The sequence below is a fragment of the Trachemys scripta genome, chromosome 12 (assembly GCF_013100865.1).
Source record: "Trachemys scripta elegans isolate TJP31775 chromosome 12, CAS_Tse_1.0, whole genome shotgun sequence".
NCBI classification, from domain to species: domain Eukaryota; kingdom Metazoa; phylum Chordata; order Testudines; family Emydidae; genus Trachemys; species Trachemys scripta.
Window position 1 is genome coordinate 18,626,516 of NC_048309.1, and position 21,772 is coordinate 18,648,287.

Here is a 21,772-nt window from a genome sequence, read left to right on the forward strand (position 1 = left end):
GATAAATTTATGGAGGGAATGGTTTAATGGTAAAACATAGTAGTCGAGGAAAACCAAGCAATGGTAGGTAAATTGTACAATGGCTGACAGGGGTCAGGCTGGAGACTCTTGCCTATATGCTCGGGGTCTTACTGATCGCCATATTTGGGGTCGGGAAGGAATTTTCCTCCAGGGCAGATTGGCTGAGCCCCTGGAGGTTTTTCGCCTTCCTCCGCAGCATGGGGCAGGGATCTCTAGCAGGAGGGTTTCTGCCGATTGAAGCCACCTAAAACAGGATTGGGGACTTCAACAGCAGAGTCCAGGGAAGGGGTAGGGACGGTTTTGTGGCCTGCAGCATGCAGGGGGTCAGACCAGATGATCATAATGGTCCCTTCTGACCTTAAAGTCTATGAGTCTATGAGTCTATGTTTTTCCTTTCTTTCTTGTGTATAACAAAATGGTGCATTCTTCCACTCCCCAGTTTTTCTTAAAATATAGTTTCTGTGATATTCTTAATTGTTCCCAAGAATGTGTGTGGAAACAAACCAGACATTGGGTATAAATGTAGCTGTGGCAAACTTGGTTAATAATTCAAACGAATATTCCTGCATTTCCCTCCCAAACACAGTATTTGCTCATTTCTAATAACAAGTAGGTAGCAGCGTCAGAAAGAGAATTTGAAGTCTCACACTTTCATGCTTAACCATTAGATCACCAAAGCTTTGGAATTTGGCTCAGTTTGAATAGATGCTTAGAAGATGAGACTCTGCTCCCTACACCTCTTTGGTCTGCAAGAGAGAGCAAGGAATCTTGCAAGGAGAGGCTTTCTTGTTCGATTTCCAGGTGGGTTAGAAACACTGGGGGAACAGCTTGTCTCTTGATGTATATGTGTGTGCAAGATTATAATTTAGAGAGGCTCCCTCACGAGGGAGAGCATTATGAATATTGGAATTTTGAGACCTGTCCTGGAAGCAGGGGTTGAGAAACACAGTGTTGCTATGTACTGCAGTTCACCACAGATGCTCTCTTGTTTGTTTTTAATAAAAGTTTTATTCCTTTCTCATTTGCTAGTTTGTTGTTTAAGGAACCCCAAAATTATTACAGTATATCAGCCCTTTCTCTTTCTGTCTGGACCTCGGAAGTGAAGGGATACAGCAATGGAAAATAATGCATTTTGGGGACTGGAGGAGAGGGAATGTTATCCAAACACTATTCAGTTTTTGCAAAACATTAAAATTAAGCTCTACACTTAGGGGCAAATTCTGCTCCCACTTACACCAGTGTAAATTTGGACTAACTCTACCAAAGTAGAAGCATCTGGCCTATTACCTCCAAAATGATTCTCTCATTGGTAGCCCTCTGGCCCTTCCATTGCTTTTGGATCATTTTCATGAGGCGTTTCGCTGCTGCTTGGTTAGGCCTTTAACTTCCATAACAGTTAAAGCAGAATTAACAAGAATGTGCTGGCACTCCTTCCTGAGACTGATAATTGTGGAAATGTTGGCTGAGGGTTTATAGCCTACATTGTTCTTGGCCATCATGATTACAGTGGATTACTGTAGCAAAGCTGGATTTGGCACAAGTCTCCTGAGACTTACTGCAGAGACACGCTGGGAGGAATGTATGGCACTCCTAGGCTCCAGTGTTCTTGATTGATGTGGGATGTGTGGCAATTCCGTGTTTTGGCCTATGAGTTTTTTTTCTCTCTCCATAATGGAGGTGGTATGCAGATTGATGAATGTATTTGAGACCATCTCCACTTTGTGCTATGTTCTGATGAAGTTCCTTTCATGTATATATTAGCTCTCTAGCCTTTTCTCATTTGGAATATTAGGATACTCCTCTATTCATAATAAAAACAGGTATAAGAGACTGAACTAATGGTATCTTTGGTCTAGGGGATAGGGTGCAGCCTTGTGTTTATGGCAGGAGATCTGAGTGTTATTCCTGACTCTACAACAGGTCTGGCTGTGTGACCTTAAGAAGTCATGCCACCTCATGGTGCCTCAGTTTATCCATTATAAAATGAGGATTACAATTCTTACTTCAAAGGGGATTGTGAAATTGCGTGAATGCCTGAAAAGTGCTTGGAGATCCATGGCTGCAAGGAGCCGTATAATACTATGTTTCACTTCTATGGCACCTTTCATTCAAGGAACTCAAATCTCTATATATACATTTATGAAGTCTGACAACAGCTCTGGAAAGCAGGCTGGTAGTATCATGGTAATCATCTGACAGATGGGGAATGTAGATACAGAGTGATTAAGTGATTTGCCCGAGGTCATGCAATGAGTCAGTGGCAGAGCCTGAAGAAGAACTCGGCTGTCTTGACTCCTGATTATCTGCACTCTGCGGCAAGTGTGGATGCTTTCTTCTTTTAGGTGCTTACTAAACCTCTTATCCTTTGGGGGTTCACCCAGAGGGCTCCCAGGTGCTATGGTAATACAAACAGTGATAATATTTAATAATATGCAGTTTTATATAGCAGAGGTTCATAGAAGAACATCCTGCAAGGAAGCTGTCATGGTTACAGGGTGACCTGCTCTTTTGACCCCTTTTAGGCCTCCTTGAGTGCATCCTTCAGGGGGCTGGTTTTGCTACCTTCATTCCTCTATGGGTGGAGCCACGAAGTCCTTCCACTCTTACACTGGGTCTGTGAGCTGCAGCTCCCTTGTTTACCACCCATGTTAACACAACAGCTCCAAATGGGTGTGGGACTGGTAGCCCTTTTCCTCCTGGAGCCTGGAGCCAGCAGCTGATTAAAGCAACTCCCTCTTCAAATGTGAGAGAAAAGGGATAAAACAATGAAAGGCCTATATGCCTGGGTCTTGTCTAACTTTATTCTTTCCCTGCAACCTTTGGGTAAGTGCATCTTAGCACAGACCCCCCTGCTCCTAGACTGGGAGTCAGGCAGCCCCTGACCCATTCTCTATCAGACTCATCTCCAGCCACTGCTGCCAATTCATTCCCCTTCCTCTTGAGTCCAGAGTCTTTAACCATTTAGTGTCCCTTTTGATCCGAGGTTTTCGGGCCTGGGAGGAATAAACCTTGTTAATTTGGCTTGAGCTAGGCAGTTAATAACTCCTCCATTGTTTCCTTCAGAGCCATTGGTGTTCTCCGGTGGTACCTTACCTTTTTCATTGTATTGTTTCTTGTTTATTTTGTTTTTTTTTCAAACAGCCTCCTTTCATTTTACTCCATGAAGACAGACAGGCTTATATCAAGCAGTTTTTAACTGAGGAACATATGATCTCCATTTAAAAAAAAAAAAAAAGCTTTCTTATTCACTACACAAGGGAACAGGTTTCTCAATGGATATATAAGCAGAATCTTGAATCTAAGCTCTGATGTCAATGAAGAGGCTCATTTGGTCAACATTCCCATCTTGCTTCCTGTTACAGAGACAGTAGGGTTTGGTATAATGAGTCTCAGGAAGTGAAGAATGATGTGATTTCAGCCTCCCTTACCCCAGAGAGAGTGAATGTGTCTTTTCTGAAAAGAGTCCCAAGCCTCGCCCTCGAGATTGCTTAGAAAACTTCAACCATAGGTTTTTAGTAAATGAAACTGCACAAAGAAAAGTGTAGGAATTAAGTGGTCTAGAATGACAGTATCAGGCACCACTATCATGTTGTGAGTCATGCAAAGGTCATTGTTCATCCATGTAGTAGGGCCTCAGGCCACCTGGAAAAGAGCATATGTGACAAGAGTCAGGTACTAAGCTCACACATGTATGTACCTTTATGTATCTTGGAGAGCACTTGGTTGTGCTGATGCACACAGACATAGTAATAAAGTGTTCAAACTATGTGACAGTATAATATATGGTGCAGCTTCTGACTTTAAAGCTGATTTGCACAGGATTCACATCAAATCTGATTTGTGCTTTTTGATTTCTATATTTTTGCTGCTTTGTGATGGATAAAGAAGGCTGAACAGGTTTTCTGTCTTTGAGATGTTTTTTTTCTGTCTTGGTATTTCTAAGGTAAAAAACAATGGCAAGTCTGGTCCTTCCTGGTTTTGCTGGAGGACCTCTTAGGAATCTCTGAGCATGTTTGCTGTGAACGCCCGTGCCTTATCTCAATGGACAGGTCGTTGAATCTGTAACAAAGAAGTCCTTTTTCCATTGGTCATTGGAGTTACATAGGTTTTAACATAAAATTCTGAGTTTTCAAATTCTGAACAAAGGTCAGGCCTTCTCTGCGCTACCCTTCATCCCCCAAAACCTTCCCACCATTCACTAGTGCCAGTACACCTCCATTGTGGATGCAATAGTTGCTATGGTAGCATGCTATGGTAGCATGGAATGACTGCCACTGGCTACCTGCCTTCCGGATAACCGTTGTATCATCTAGATCTATTGCAATCTCTTCCATTGGCCCATGATTGCACAGGGTTAGTATACCAATGGCTGGTCTGCAATAGCACCTTAACTGTTGTTAGCATTCACTGGTGAGGAATGTTAAGAAAAACAGTCTAAGGAAGAGACAGCATCCTCAACTCATTTTTGAGCCCAGTGCAGAGCTTAAGGAGGTGCAAACTATGCCTCCCCTATCATGGAGTTGCTGGGAGCTGGGCCAGCTCCTGGTGCACAGGGCCCTCTCCAGGTTTTCTGCCACCCCAAGCAGCGGAAAAAAAAAAAAAAGGCTATCATCGGCACTTCAGCAGCAGCTCAGTTGCACCGCTCCATTCTTCGATGGCACTTCGGCGGCGGGTTTTCACTCCCTCTCTTCCTGTTTGGCGGCACTTTGGCAGCAGCTCAAAGAGGAAGAGAGGGACTGAGGGACCTGCTGCTGAATTCCTGCTAAAGACCCGGACGTGCCGCCCCTTTGTACTGGCCGCCCCAAACACCTGCTTTCTTAGCTGGTTCCTGGAGCCAGCCCTGCTGGTGCAGGTCAGGACAACCCTGAGTGGGTTGTGCCAGTTCTGCACAGAGTGGTGAGAGGGACTTGCAGCTATTTTGTAGCCGCTTTGATTTGGCTTAGCCATTGCAAAGTGGTCATAGGGCAATGAAGAATTTGACCTATCCTCAGCTGCTCAGCTTTCAGTTTCTTGACTTCTATCATGCCAGTTTCTCTAGTTTTCTAGGGTAGATAATATCTACATTTCCAGTTAACATCCTGGCAGAGAGGGGGAAAAAGCTTTAAAATTTCCCAAGAGCTTTCAGCTGCCTTTATCTGTGCTAAGAAGCCTAATTTTTCAGCCTTTGCTAGTCATCTTTTAAGATATTTAGCCCCAATATATTTATTGATGATGCTCTCCTCATCTGCAGTGTTTGAGTTAGTCAATGAAGAAGTAAAGGCAGGGCTGAGGTGGGTAGAAAGAATTCAAACTAGAGCCAAGATAGTTTCATTTCTGGCTCCAAATCACATTTTCCAACCCCCTCTATAGGCAGGGACTCTGCCAGTCCTCATTTAACTTCTGAAGTTATTGTGTATAACACCTGAAATAAAACGTAGACACTGCTTTGTTTGTAAGTAGCGAATCAAGTTTAGAATTACGGCATCTAAGAGCCAATGGAAATTTTTTAGGTGCTACATTTGGCTCCAGAGCTGCCATTTCCCAGCACAGTGGAATATTTCACCCCCATCAAATGGGTCATGGCAAAGCATGAATGAAGGTGTTAATGAAGAACCCAAAGTCAACAGACTTCTCTCTGATTACGGAGCTGACTCAGCTTTCTAGGAACTTAGGGCTGGACGTGCTAAAGGGATGAAGTTAGAACCAGTTCTCTACACAGCCAGGACTCCTACGGTGATGCACTAGAAAGCAGATAAAGAACGAGAAAGCCAACTAACCAAGAGACGTTGGAATGAGCAGCTGGCCTAAATCTTAGAAATCAGGGATCCAATCCTATAAGGTGCTGAGTGGTTTCAACTCCAGTTGACTCCAGCAGATGTTGAGGGGATTCAGTATTGGTCACTGCTTGCTGTGTGATCTTGGGTGAGTCACTCCACCTCTCAGTTCCGTAGCTTCTCCCTCTCAGGGTCTGTCTACATCGCAATTAGACACCCACGGCTGGCCTGTGGCAACTGACTCAGGCTTGGAGGAATTGGGCTAGGCGGTTGTTTAATTGCAGTATAGACATACGGGCTCTGTCTGCAGCCCAAGCTCTGGGACCCTCCACCTTCACCTTGCAGGGTCCTACTGCCCAGTCTCCAGCCCAAACAGCTACATGGCTATTAAACAGCCCTACAGCCTGAGCACGCCGAGCCTAAGCCATCTGGCACGGGCCAGCTGCGGGTTTTTAATTGCCGTGTAGACATACTCTTAAACACAGCATTACAGGGAGAGTAGAAGGCTTCCAATTTTAAATAAACAAATAAAATAAGTAAATGCTTTACTGTTGCTGATGCAATTTGCGAGGTCATCATGCGAATCCTGATGTGTTAGTGCAAAGCATTATGGTTATTCTGATTGTGAGCTTTATATCCTCGCTGGGATTATGAAGAGGTGCTCTCTGATGCTGGTATTCTGCATGGGCAGGAGGACTCCATTTTTTTAATGGGATACATACTGTTTTGATGATTCTTTTGACATGCACACGACTGAGGGCAGAATTTATACCTAAACAAAGGAGTCAGTGGAAGTGGCAAAGGATTCATGCTACGAGCCAGATTCTGATCTGACATACACCAGTATAAATCCAACCCCACTGAACTCCATCCAGATTGATGAGTAATGCTGTGTTTACACTGTTGTGAGATCAGAATCTGGCCTGTAGGTCTAAAATCCTTTTACGGCATTATGCAGAAAGTAATTGTAACAGGAACATTTCCTGTCATGGAATGAAGAAAACTAGTCCATGGACTCCTTTTAAGGAACCCACTGTAGTAATAAAGTGAAATAATTGTGTTGATAGCTGAATTCCTGAGAATTATTTCTGGAAATAGGAAAAGGGTTTTATTTAGTAATTCCCTAACAACAACAATAATTAATAAATAGTTAATACTATAATTAATTATATGATTTCCACCCTAAGGGCTCCCTCCTATTGTTTCATGGGGAGCAAGTCTCTGTGAATCCCCAGGTGACTCACACTCTAATAATACTGCGTAGCTGCTGTAACTTTTACATATTTTTGATGCTCTGACCTCAACATCAGTGAGGAGTTTTCCTTCAATGGCTCCTTCCCTGCCCTTGGTAGCCATCTGCCATGGTGAGTGACCGCAATGTGAAGGTAAAGCCTCACTTGGACATGAACAATGATGCATAGTTTCTATCCTGAAATCTAATCCCTGAAATTGATTGCATAGTCACAGTAAATCCATTACTGGAGCAACCCTCCCTATCAAAACCACGTTTCAAATCATTTATTTTAGAATAAAAGGCTTTTTAAAGTATCAGATGAAACTAAAGCTAGTTCTTTGATAGCTGTAAATACTGGAAGTCCTGCTTCAGATGGAAGCGTCACCTCTTTCTTGGAAACAAAATTGTATTTTAATACAGATAATAGAAATTAGAGATGTGGCGGGGGGGAACCTATTAGTTAGATGTATCTGTCTGTTTTGGGATAACCGATCCTCCAATTTTTAAAACTCCCCATTGATGTCACGTTATTCATGTGCTACAAATTGGCAAAGCCTGGAAGATTAGGCTCTTCTATAGCAGCAGAAACGCAGAGATGCAACAAAACTATACAGTGAACCTTGTCTTTATACAACATTGGTTAGATTGCAGCTGGAGTACTAGGTAAAAAACTAGGCATCATACTATAGATCAGAGGTGGCCAAACTACAGCCCGTGAGCTACATGAGGCTCTTTTACTGTTAAAGTGTGGCTCTCGGAGCCCCGCCCCCACCATTCTCCGCATACCAGACTGTTTGGGGGAGCAAGGGGCTTATGCCCTGTGGCAGGATGGTGGGGCTGGGGGCTTCTGCCCAGCAGGGAGGGGGGTCTCAGGGCTTTAGCCCCACGGGAGGTACCTGCTGGGACTCGTGACTTCAGCAGGAGCAAGACTGAAGCCCTAAGACCACCCCAACCCCCCATGGCAGAAGCTCCTAACCCCCCTAACCGGCCGCAGGGCTGAAGCCCCAAGCCTGAGCAGGCATGCCCCAGCTCTCGAACTTCTGAAGATTGTAGTATGTGTCTTGGAGGGTCCGTAAGTTTGGCTACCCCTGCTACAGATGATATAGGGGGAAATAAAAGGCTGTACTACATGGAGGAGACACTGTTCTCATTAGTTAGCAAAGATAAGACAAAACAATAAATATGAATTATAACAAGAAAAAACAATGTAAATAGGAGGAATACTCTCAGGGGAGATTGACTAGGGAATGAGAAACTTTGGGAAGAGGTGGTGGGACACAACATGTGACATTTTGAGCTCTGCGTGGCATTGTGGGGCCGCGTTAGAAATGATGTAGTAGTGACATTAGTAAATTCTTTGGGGCAGGGACTGTCTTGTCCTGTGTTTGCACAGCACCTAGCACAATGGGGTCTTGGTTCCAGACTGGGGTTCTTAGGCATGATGATAACACACACAAATAATAATTAATATTAATTAGTCCCACAGAAAAAAAAAAAGCCCTGTGTAGCTGAGGCAATCTCTGAGTCATCATCCTCTGTCATTATAACCAAGTTCTAACCTTTCAACAAGGTTAGTGGTACCCTCTAGCGTTATTGAGGTTTTCCCATAACAGTAACCTTTCCAAACTTGGTATCTCTCTTGGCAAATATAGTCACAAAGCCCTGCTCCCGCTCTCACTGAAGTCAATGGCAAAGCTCTGATTTTGACGATGAGTCCTTCTTCACAAGGATCAGTTCCATGAAGCCTAGACTCACCTACCTGTTTCTCTTAGATTCTAAGGGGGTCTGTAGTTACCTGGCCCCTGACAAGACCTGATTATCTGTCCAGCACAATAGCTTAGGACACCATATAATCCACTATGTTGTGAGGAATTCTATACAGTATTTCAAACAAGTGTGATCTTCAAGTTTGTCAATTTTGCAAAATACAAAATAGTTATTTTCTAACAGTGCTGCTTATGTGTGTGCTAATCTGGATTGTGCGGTCCAATACAGCAGTGCTAAATAGAGCCAAATGATTTGAGAAGTTAGAAATGGAAAAGCCTCATTAGTCCATCCTCCAGTGTAGGATTGTCCCCAAGAGGATATTTTCTAGTGCTTTATGTTCATGAGATACAATTCTCAGTGTCTATTGGGCATTGCTGAAGGTAAGAGTGAGGTCACACTCTTTATTTTGTGGATCATTTCCCTTGAAATGATATTAACATAATTAGTTTTTCACTGACCTTTCTCCGAGATAATGTTAGCCCGCCTCCTAACTGGGGATGAATTGAGGATTTGTAGGGCTTTGTGTCTTTCCCTGTAAGTCTGTGTCTTACTTGAGATAACAAAATAGCTTGAAAGGAATAGCAGCTCATCATATCTTTCTCATGCACACACAAATTTGTATCGATGATCATAAATTCTGGCACAAAATAGATTCACAAATTACTGAAAATGTGTGCAGACATTTGTCAGATGCTGGTTAGAGCATCATTTATAACAATCAGTTTCTGGTTATGACAAGATGCATTAACCTAGTGTTATATTAGTTCTATAACCATAGCTATTAATTTCTTCAATGGTAAGATGCTATATTGCATCCTTCTTCTAGTTAGAACAGCATTGATCTGTTGTAAATGATCAGTGTGATTTTTAAGGCTAGTGAAGGATTATATATTCCCCATGTGATGCTCAGGAATAACAAGTAATTGGAGCTTGTTTTAGGAAGTCTGAAAGTTAAAATGCAAGGAAGGGATATAGTCACATATTTAATAAACATGTAAAATGTTATCCTCCAACTTCTGCCTGTTTACAATACAAATAAAATGAGCTGGCCTGGGTGTGACATTCCTGGCATTTTTACATCAATTTAACCCTGGAAAAGCCTAATCCTGGTTTAATGGTCTTTTAATAGAAGTGGTCAGTAGTTTGGTAAATGTTTAAGTGACAGGTTGACAGACATGGAGTTAACACTTTAATCTTGGCTGCAGGCCAAATGGCTACCCAAGCGGGTTTCCTTTAAACCTGAGAGTGGGGCATTTATTTCCAAGTCAGCCTCAAGTTAGAAGTGAAGCCTCAGGGAACACAAAGTTTGCTTTGAATGTTTCAAGGTGGCAGTGGCATTGGTTTCTCAAGGGGGTTGGCGGGTGAAGCATCTCTATAGATATAGCATTTAATACATAATATCCTTTCAATAGGATTTTTGAACTCATCTAATATAATTTAATAGAGAAGAATCCTATAGGCTGGTTTAAACATTCTATAGAAATGTTACCTTTGTTAAATTCCATGGGAGTTTTTGCCACCAATATCTAGACATTCCAAATCCAAAATGTTCATCAGAATAAATACTTTACTTTAACTAATAGTATGTCCATCTCAAAGACATCTGGGTACATCTAACACAAAATCAAACAATCACTGGACAAAGGCTTGGCTGGAAAGATGATTCCTACTCAGAACCCAAAATGTGTAGGACTTCAGATATCAGACACACCATCCCAAAGTGTAAGTCTGAGGGCTAGTCTACATTACCCGCTGGATCGATGGGCAGCAATCGATCCAGCGGGGGTCCATTTATCCATCTAGTCTAGATGCGATAAATCGACCGCCGAGTGCTCTCCCATCAACTCCGGTACTCCACCTGGGCGAGAGGCGCAGGCGGAGTCGACGGGAGAGCGTCAGCTGTCGACTTACCGCAGTAAAGACACCGCCTTAAGTAGATCTAAGTACGTTGACTTCGTAGCTGAAATTGTATAACTTAGATCGATTGCCCCCTCTTCCCGCCCCCCAGTGTAGACCAGGCCTGAGAGCTGCCCACCAGCTCTCAAGATTACACATCTAAGGCTGTCAATGAACATACTTCCAGTGATACATGGAGGGGTGGTCTCTAATGAAGCCAGGTCCCAAATTTTACAAAGCTTTCAAGAATGAAACCAACCACTCAGATTGGAAGTAAATGGGATGCCAGTGCAGTGCACACAACACTAGCATAATGTGCTTGCACTGACCTACTCCACTGCCACAGCAGACAGCTGCATACTGACTAGCTGAAGCTCTAAAAAAGGGGTCGGCAACCTTTCAGAAGTGGTGTGCCAAGTCTTCATTTATTCACTCTAATTTAAGGTTTCGCGTGCCAGTAATACATTTTAATGTTTTTAGAAGGTCTCTTTCTATAAGTCTATAATATATAACTAAACTATTGTTGTATGTAAAGTAAATAAGGTTTTTAAAATGTTTAAGAAGCTTCATTTAAAATTAAATTAAAATGCAGAGCCCCCCGGACCGGTGGCCAGGACCCGGGCAGTGTGAGTGCCACTGAAAATCAGCTCGCGTGCCGCCTTCGGCACAGGTGCCATAGGTTGCCTACCCCTGCTCTAAAATGTTCTGCAGGAGTAGCTGCAGCACCATAGGAATAATCCAGATGTCAGAAGTATGGGTAACTATGGTCAGGTTGGCATCAGCAAGGAAAGGCCCCAACCAACCTTCTAACTGCTGTTGGAAAAGTTTGCCATCCATAGTTCTTATGTTGAAAAGTAATCAGGTGTCTATAACATTTATTTATATTGCTATTGGCACATCTCATGGTCCTTTAAGCCTTGTATATGGCATCATTTGATTTAATGCATTTCTTATGCCAATAGTTCTCTGAAAAGGAGTGAAATGGTTTCTTTAATGTTCCAGGATATGCTCTGCTTAGCTCGAAGTTTTAATTTTATGGGAACAGTCTCTCTACTCTTTTTTCTTTCTTTTTTTTGGGTAGCAGATTCATTACTTGCTACTTACTTGAAAAGCAGTGAATTGGTTTGAACAGACGGCTTGAATATATTTTAACCACTGAAAGAAACTTTATATTTTTCAAATGTATACGCCACATATTTAGCCATGCTGTATTTTTTTCCTTTCAGATTGGACTTTGTTCTGCTAAGAAATTTTTGTTTGAAAAAGTGTGTGTGTGTGTGTGTGTAGTAAGTTTATTCAGTTTGGAATGACTTATTCACAAGGGAATACATTAAAAAAATTCTCTACCAGTGATTGACAGTTGCACTCAGACCATGAGGATTATGGGGGATCAATGAGGATTATCTCATTTACTTTCATTAACCCTTGAATTTACTTTACCAGTTTTCTTCCAAATGCCACTCACTTGAATGTTAACAGTTTCCTTTAACTGTCAATTTTGCTGCCAAAATCAAAGTGATTTAAAAAAAATTTTTTTTAGTGTCCCAAACTGGTTAGAGATAAACAGAGACCTTTAATTTAAATGTCCTTGTGTATTAATATTTCTGTTGTGCTAAAAAAAAAATCTGTTTTGGAATTAATCCATTTTACCTAATTAACGCTAATCTACTCAGATTATATAATAACACTAATACTTTGAACTTCCATAGCTGCTTTCTTTCTAGAATCTCACAACTCCTTTGTAAGGGAGATAAGAATAAAATGCAACTGCAAATGTCAAGCATTTCCCCCCATCATTTGCAATTTATAACTACCTATTTAGCTAGCTACATGTATCTTGGAACTCCATTTTATTACAAACTTTTAAAAAACCAAATTAATAATAATATAAAAATATTCAAACTAATTTCCTGCTGGTGAAAGATACCTGGAGAAGCACAGACCAGATACAACACTAGTGGATGAGATACAATCTCCTTCCATACTGTCTACCAATGTGCCTATGAACTGAAGAGAGTAAGGGGTAAATGGGAAGTACAATTTCCATGGCCTGTTGAAGTTTTTGGCCCTTTTGCTGAAGTTGCTGACAGGTTCTAATTTGTACCAATGTGATGGCAGTTTTTCTGACGTGGACATCTGTCCTACGTGCACAAGGCTGAGACACTCAGATAATCTTGTATGGGCCAGGAAATAGCTGTCCGATGGTAAAACTTCTGACAATTATCAGACTCTGTTACTAGAAGTTTGGAGCCGTAGCTGTTTTTCCATTTAGAGGCTTATTTGCAAGACAGTTTTTTGTTCAAACCTGCAGTGTTGCAGATTTATGAAAATCACTCTTATCCCAAACATGTGACTTATTAAACCCGTCCTTTTCCCTCTCCAAAAAACAAACAACAAAATAGAGACAGCATGTGAAATCTGAGACTTCCTGGTATCATGGATAAACCGAGTTCCTTTGCTGATGGATTGTGTACCAAGGTTGCATATGTGGCTGAATATGACTTGAACAATACTAATAACAAAACCTCCAGAGAAAGCTGCTTAACACTAGTTGTGCTCCTGTGAGACTATTCTGTGGAAACATCAAATTCTGAAGACTTGGAACTAAATATAAAATGGAATGTAGATCCACCTAGGCTAGAAGCTTCTGGACTAAATGGTTAGATATGATTTTGGGCTGCCCACATTGCAAAGCTATCTAGTGCATTTCAATTCTTATGTATCCATTTGCAGATTACAACTGAAATATACACTTGGATATGAGTAGACAGATGCAAAATTAGAAAATGCTCCACCAGCAAAATTACTTTGCCACTCAAGGCCCAGTTTATTAACTTCATTTGTTTAAATGAGCACTTAAAAAAATATTTTCTACTGATGTAAGAATAAGTGCGCAAATTTTGATGCATATATTTACATAGTTCAAAAATGATAAAATAAATATAGAATGATAGAAATGTAGGGCTGGGAGGGAGCTTGAGAGGTCATCAAGTCCAAAACTCTGCACAAAGGCAGGACCAAGTAAACCTAGACTAGCCCTGACAGGTGTTTGTCCAACCTGTTCTGAAAAACCTCCAATGACAGGGATTCCACAACCTCCCTTGGAAGCCTATTCCAGAGCTTAACTGCCCTTAGGCCTTGGCTACACTGGTGCTGTACAGCGCTGCAAATTGCTGCACTCGGGGGGGTGAAAATGCCCCCCCCCCTCCCGAGTGCAGCGAGTGCAGTGCTGTAAAGTGCCAGTGTAATCAGCGCCTGCAGCGCTGCACGCTCGCTCGCAGCGCTGCGAGCTATTCCCCTCGGAGAGGTGGAGTACTTGCAGCGCTGCCAGAGAGCTCTCACAGTGCTGGCGGCGCGACTACACTCGCGCTTCACAGCGCTGCCGCGGTAGCGCTGTGAACTCTCAAGTGTAGCCAAGGCCTTAGAGTTAAACAGCTTTTTCCTAATATCTAACCTACATCTCCCACACTGCAGATCATGTCCAGTGAAGGTAGGACAAGAAGTAATGGGCTTAGAGAACAATTGATCTCAGTCCTCTATATAACAGTTCTTAACATATTTGAAGACTTCTTCTTTTCTCAAGACTAAACAGACCCAGTTTTTTTAACCTTTCCTCATAGGTCAGGTTTTTAAAATCTTTTATCATTTTTGTTGCTTTCCTCTGGACTCTCTCCAATTTGTCCACATCTAAAGTGTGGTGCCCAGAACTGGAGTATTCCAGTTGAGGCCTCACCAGTGCCAAATAAACTGGGACAATTACCTCCTGTGTCTTACATATGACACTCCTGTTAATACACCCCAGAATGATATTAACCTTTTTCACATTGTTGGCTCGTATTCACTGTGTGTGTGTGTGTGTGTGTGTGTGTGTGTAAACACATACACAATGGGATGTGATATTACTAGCTAACTGTTAGTAAGGAAGGTATTAGTGGTGCAAATATGTATATTAATTATTTCTATATGTAGCTTATAAAAATGTTACCAATCATAGTCTGAAAGGGACTCAGGAATAAAAATAGGCATTTTTAATAGAATCCTACAAATCTATTTTTATGTGTTTAGTATGTAACTGGCCCTATGATCTAGTACTCAATCAAGGAATTACCCATATACATTCTTAACCTTATGCTGTGAATGTACTTAGTGGGACTACATATTGCATGGGTGTAAATGTTTGCAGGATGAGATCCTTAATATGTATTTTGTCAAACAGGTTCCTGAACAAAATGGTTCCTGAAAGTAGACTTAATAAAAGAATGATGTGTGACTGTGGACCTAACACTTCCTGAGAAACAGAGGTTGTGCCTATTCTATTCTGCATCATTGTTTTTAAAATGTTATACATATATCATTAGACAATACCAGTCAGACAGGCATGTTTGAAATTCCCAGGCCTTAGGAGTTAAAATACAAGACTGACCTTATTTTAAAATCAATTTCCAAATTTATCTCTTATCCTTTGACATTTAAAAATATATATATATTTCAAGTGATTGCTTTCTTTAGGTAGCTTTTACTTCAAACTCGTCCAGCTGGAATTTGCAACTGCCCGTATCTAGGACCTTAAGTGAAATCTACCAGGGTATATCCTTGATTAAATAAACCAAGAAATGTTTAGCAATTAAAGAACATCTGATGTCAAAGGCAACTTCATGCTCTTGGGGGAACACGATGCTAGGTGCCTAAAGGATACTTAAGATAGGACCCATTCCTGTCACTGGGTGAGTGCTCTCCCTACACTTCTGTTAGCAAACTGCTTGATAAGGTTAGATGTCTATAACTACTCTCTACTGCTAGGAAATAAAAAGCAATTTCACTTTTCATTCTTAGCATGTCATATCTAGTGCAAGATGTAGGATTTTCCTTCAGGTTACACAGCTACTTATTCTGCAGTCAACCAATTAGTGCCAGACAAGGCAATGACATCTGGATTTGATTAGTAGGGCATTAGTCGTTCATTGGGATGTTTTGACTAGACTCTTCAATGGATTTATTGTACTTTATAGTTGTTTATTTTCCAATCAGAGTCAGCCTTTAAGTCAAGATTGCTGCTTCAGCCCCTTCTGAGCAAAAGGAAACACAAAGAAATAGTCTCCCCCTGACGCTTAGGAATAAGGTCTCCCATCAATTACACCTAGGCTTAAAACACTGCAGGTCAGACAGAGTCAACAGTACGTGCTTACTACACATTGATTAACAAAGGGGAGATGTCAAAAGGGGGGATGATGTATGATTAGCTACTGGCCAGGTATGTTTGGAAATAGATTTGGTTCTTTTTCTTTCCTTCTCCCCCCCCCTCTCCCCCCTCCAAAAAATACTGTTCATTTAGTGCTGGTTAAAAGTGCCAGAATGGGATCGGCTGCATCCTCTGTTTTTCTACAGACAGGTACTGTACAGGCTCGGTCACTGCAAGCTGGCACACCCAGAGCTCTCAATGTGCCTCCACTCCAGCCTGGAGGGACTGCACCTCCAGGAGTCAGAGGGAAGTTTCCATGTACATTCAGCACATGTCTTGTCTGTTGAGACTGCTTCCAAGGATGACAAGCTGTGTCAGTGAGATGGTGATTTTCTAACGCAGATGACTGTCTTCTCAGAAGTGGACTGAGCTCCATCAGCTCATTTCACATAGGTCAACAAACAATCATCATCTGGAAACTGCTCTCAGTCACTTCTGACCTGGGCCAAATGTACAGACCTAGAAGTGAAGGGCTGCCTCTCTTATTACTAGTTTCCAAGTCATCCAATCACAGGGTGGGGTTCTTGGAATCAGACAGAAAGTGAGGGAAATTATTGTGAAAAAAAGGTGAACCCTTTTAAATCTTAAGATTTAAAATGAAAAGGAAGTATAGAAAATCTGTCAAAAGTAGTAAGGAGCAAGAGACACATATTTCTTAGCTAACTTTTTGGAACATTTTAAGCAAAGGACAAAATATTTCAAAAGCAGGCACTTTAAATCAGGCGTTAAGGGTGAGATTTTCAAAAGCTCCTTAAGTCACTGAGGAGCATAAGTTCTGCTGAAAGGCAGTGGGACTTATGGTCCTTAGTCACTGAGGGTCAGATTTTCAGAAGCACCTAAGTCTATTTAGAAACCAGCCTGATTTTTTCAAAAGTGATGGGCACCCATTAATTTCCATTGCCTTCAGTGCTAATGTGGAAGTAGGAGCTGAAAATCTTGGTGAAAATAAATCCCCCACATCTGAAAAACGATTATTTCCAGGGTCGCAAGCCCACATATATTTCAGAATATAAGAGGGAGATCAAATTCATCTTGGGTTTCCTCTATTAGGAGACAATCTGGCACTTCCTTGACTTGGGGGACAGTTTCCATGTAGAATTTGGGGCCCCCCCTTTGTAATGCAGACCTTCATTGACACATCTATGCGACCACCTTCAATCCATTGCTGCCAATGAAAACAAACATATATGATGTTGCTGGGCTCCCAGTTACACTGTGCATGCGGGAGAGAAATGGGGCAGGTTAACTCAGCCAGGCAGATTAGAGGCGTGACCTCGGGGAAACTTCACCAGGTAGAGGAAGCTGGTCTGGAACCTACCTGGTATCCTAGGCAACTCTAGGTCCCTGGCAGACCATACATGAAATAAGTGCAGAGGAGGCAGCACACTTGCACAATACAGACGTCCATGGCGTGCAAACAATCATAATTCCAGCGCTCCCTGAGGAATAGCTTGTTAGGACACCAGTGAAGTAAACCTTGTTGCTAAACTATGCCACTTGTTGACTATCTTTCTCTTCCCTTCTCCTAACCACCAGCCACTCATCGGGGGGCCCGCTTGAGGTCCTCCACCAATGGTTTCCCTCTTTAAGTGAGCCTCAGAAGCTGCATGAGTCTGTCAGTTAGCTTGGCAGACCTTCAATCTCATTCATTAAATCTCTGGCCAAAAAATGTTCCGTTGCAGACTCACCAGGGCTCCCAAGATTCCTCCAGGACAATAACGCTCCCAAGTCTTTTATTGCTCGGGGCGACTTTTTCTGTACTTTTTATTATATTATCTGGACTGAAACCCAGCTATAGACTGTGCATGTTTCTATGCTGGCTACCTTTCAGTTCACAATCCTCATTGTTCAGGAGGCTAGAATTTCTTTCTTTTTTTATTTTTATCAGTGTTTCCTTTGGGTTTGCATCTAGCTGCTTCAGTGATATTCAGTCGAGATTAAATGTTTTGCACTTAACATCATTGCTGCTCTGGTTTTCCAAAGTGAAGTGTAATGCACCAAGGAATGTATCCTCGAATTATAATTCAGCTGCAGCCTAGCCATCCTTTTTTCTAAACTGATCCTGAAATGAGAGTGCCTTTGAGCTCACAAATGAACAGCATTATTTAAGATCAGGCATTCAGAGTTTAGTCATCACCTGATAGGTTATCCACACTAGAAAAATAACCTAAGCCTGATATTCCTAGGGCATCACATTGGTATTCTAAATTGGTTAATAGATAGGACGTTTATTTTCCACTTACCACTGTGCTGGTAATTGTCGGTTTTATACCACAAATTTGATCTTATGGAGCACACAGAATTTGACCCCTCCCTTTACTTACCACCAACCACTTGCACATGCTGTTCTATTGCACTGGCATCCCGGGTTCATGTTAAAAGAGACCACATGGAGTGTTTCAGATTATAGGGAGTGTAGGTGATCTTAATTCATTCTGATTTGCTCGTGATTTCAATGTGTGTCTGCAATGTCATCAAGAGCTTCTGGGGGAAACTGCTAACCTTGCAGCCTGTCATTTTTAATGTAGGGAATAACAAGTAAAGTCACCTAATTTGCTACGAACATGAAATGGCAAATTAAAAACGTCTGTGTCATCACATTTGTCTTAAAGTATTTCCTGGCCAAACAAAGCCCCAAACGAATAAGGCTTTTTCCAGATTTTTGCTAACTATCCTGGCTGTTACATCATAAAGTTGCAATTCTTCTAGTCCTACAAGAATCAACTGGGGCTCCTCTATAGTTTGACTGGTAGAAAGGCAGAAAGTATTTAGGCTGATTAGGCCACAAAGCAGTGGGGTGACTATGTGTACGGTGTAAATTTTATAGATTTTTTTTTTTTTTTGGCCACTTTTTGGTTTCTTACTTTTTGCAGTTTTGTCTTGCTACTGGCTGTCAATGTAGCCTCTTCTGCAAGGAAAACTCCTGCCCCCTTTTTAATTCTATTTTAAGATGAAAGTCTTTATATTTAAATGTATATTTAAAATGTTACATTAATCAGACTAACAATAGCATGATATAGGGCCTGTGCTTTTGGAGTTAAAGTAAATATTTTAAAATATTTTATTGACCGATTGTTAGTCTTTAGCAATGCCTTTTAATCATCACATGGGACAAAATCCTTCCTTTGTTTTTACTGGACTGGCATGGGAGTCTGCTTGAGTAGGGACTGAATAAAGACTTCGTTATTTAGCCTGAGGGCTAAATAAGGGATGTTGCATGGGTGAGACCCACTCTGTTCTATAATGTGCATTAAAAATGATGTAGGAGATGCTCTGCATCGTACAACATCTTCCACAATTTTAGAATATCAAAAACTGAAAATGCAGGGATAGCATAAAATGCATCGAGTTTAGTCAGAATCAGCAAAGCAAGGGCCCACCGTACTGGCTGCATTATTCATTTTCGTATTTAATGATTAAAAGCCTCTAATTTTTAAATGTAAATGAAGCTGCCCCTGAATTTCCTTTTGCCATATCAGAGTGTGATAGAAACTTATGAACTTCACAGAATTTAGGTCGTACTTGCTGCAAAATACATGAGGGCCTTGCCCATAGCATGGCCTGCAGGCCAAATGCATCCTGAAAAGTCCTAGGATGTGTTCTGCAGCAGCTCTCCAGATTACTATATCTTAGATACAAAGGTACAGCCCATTGGTAGAATGATTCTAACAGGCTAAAGCCTTAGGGTAAAATTTTCAGAAGCACATCAATGACTAAGGTGCCTAAGTCCTATTTTCAAAGTCTCATTGAAAGTGAATAGGAATTAGGCTCCTAAGTGCATCAGTCACTTTTGAACATAGGATGTAGGCATCTAAGTCACTTAGATGCATCTGAAAATGTTTACCTCTCATTTGTCTGACGTCAAGCTGATTTTACTTCTTATTTTAATTTCTGGCAAACTCCATCAGCCATCAATTTCCCTTGATCTGTTTTGGAAAACAGAAGTGCAAGAAAATATTAATTTGTGGGCATTTATTTCTGATAAAATAATGTAACTGTGTATGCAATGTAGAATGCAATGTTGTAGCAGTCTTGGTTCCAGGATATTAAAGAGACAAGGTGGGTGAGGTAATAGCTTTTATTAGACCAACTTCTGTTGGTGAGAGAGAAGCTTTCGAACTTACACAGAGTTCTTCTTCAGTGCAATGTAGATGCAACCGTTGGGCTCCTGAATTAAGAGGTTATGTAAAGAATGGAAGAAAGAAGCTAACCTACCCAGGTTGAGGAGAGAGGAATAAATTAGCCTCCACAGCCTTCTGCAAAGGTCAGAAGGGGGTTCAGTAAGGTTTGGTAACCCAGCAAAAATACAGGGGAGAAAAGGATATCAAGGATTTAGCACTTTAGTTCTCAGTGATGGGAAACTCTGGAATGCACCCCAGTTCACAGGTCATTTTGAGTTGGTTTGTCCAGAAGGAGGTATCCTGTGTGGTCAAAGCATCCAGCTTCAAAATTTACTTAGTTAAGTCACAGCCAGTGAGTGAGAAAAAGACCAGAGGAGGAACAAGGCTGTAAAAATGACCATTTTCTTAACAGAAGATTTGGAACATTTAATAAACAAAAGGGTAAATTAATGTTGGGTGCAACCGTGGACATTCTCAATAAAAAATTAGTTGCAATTTTTTGCTGTAGCACTAAGATGCATGTGACTTTGGGCTGTAGGGAAGTTCATCTGCAGGAGTGCGACACAGTGTGAGAGCTGTTACCAAGTCTGTAAGGGCAACTCTGCGATAGAAGAAGTTGCTGGAGTTTATCCGTTGTCTTTATTTTGCACACCCTTCTCAATGAGAGGCCACAAATCAAACTGACTTGGTATGCCATTTCTGTTTCTGCCATAGGGCAATGTAGTGTATGTGGCTAGCAGTGTCTGAGTAAACAGGTGGGAGACAGAAAGAGAGCAGAAAGAGGGACCACACCAGAGAAGATGCAAACATACAATTTGCTCAGTATCCACTCTACCACTTTTCGTGTTAAGGTGCACTGAGACAGGAACCCTAGTGGCTCAAGATACTTAGACATATTTGGCCATATTAGCCTGATTTTTTGCTGTCATAAACAGAAGTCTATGCCTGGAAGTTCAGGAACTTACTGCAAAAGTTTTGTCACTATGACTTAGTGGCAATTGATAACAAGACTCTTTTCCATCTCTGTTGCCTGGTTGAACAGAATCTCTTTCAAGTGACTAAACTCTGAAGTCCAAGGAAATGCAGTGTAAATTCTCATAGTTGGCAAATTTCCATGTGTTAATGTTACTGTCATAGAACTGAATTGCTTTTCTTAAAGTAATTATTATAATAAAGACATTTCACAAGAGATTAAAAAAAAGAATAAGAGGGAAGTAGACTGTCACAGAGTAGGACACGCGGAACTGTTAGGAAAAAAGCAAATGATTGTCATCTTCTTTGTATAGTTGCATGAAGGCTGATAGATATTTGTTGGCTCCAGGAAAAGATGTTGGGTTTTTTTCCCCCTGCTGCTATTTTTTCATATTTGCATATTAAATTGATCTTATTAAACTGTCATGATAATCTCAATGTATAGTACCAATTTGTCCTAACATTTCTCTGGGTGATTTCTTAGGATCCAAGGGTGAGACCTTGCAATTTTTTTAACATGTGTGACTCTACTGCTCACTGAGAAGTTTGATTTTATAACTATTATTGATTAAGATAATAGAATGTTAAGGATTAAAAGGTTGTTGATGATAAAGTCTCAGACACTGACCCTGAAATCATGAACCATTTTACATATGACATATGTAAGAGATCATGAGGCCTTTCTGACACTACCAGCATCCAGAGGTAGTGCACTAAAGGTGCACTAGAATTTTTTTGTGCTGCCATTAAAATATTTCTTTTGTGAATT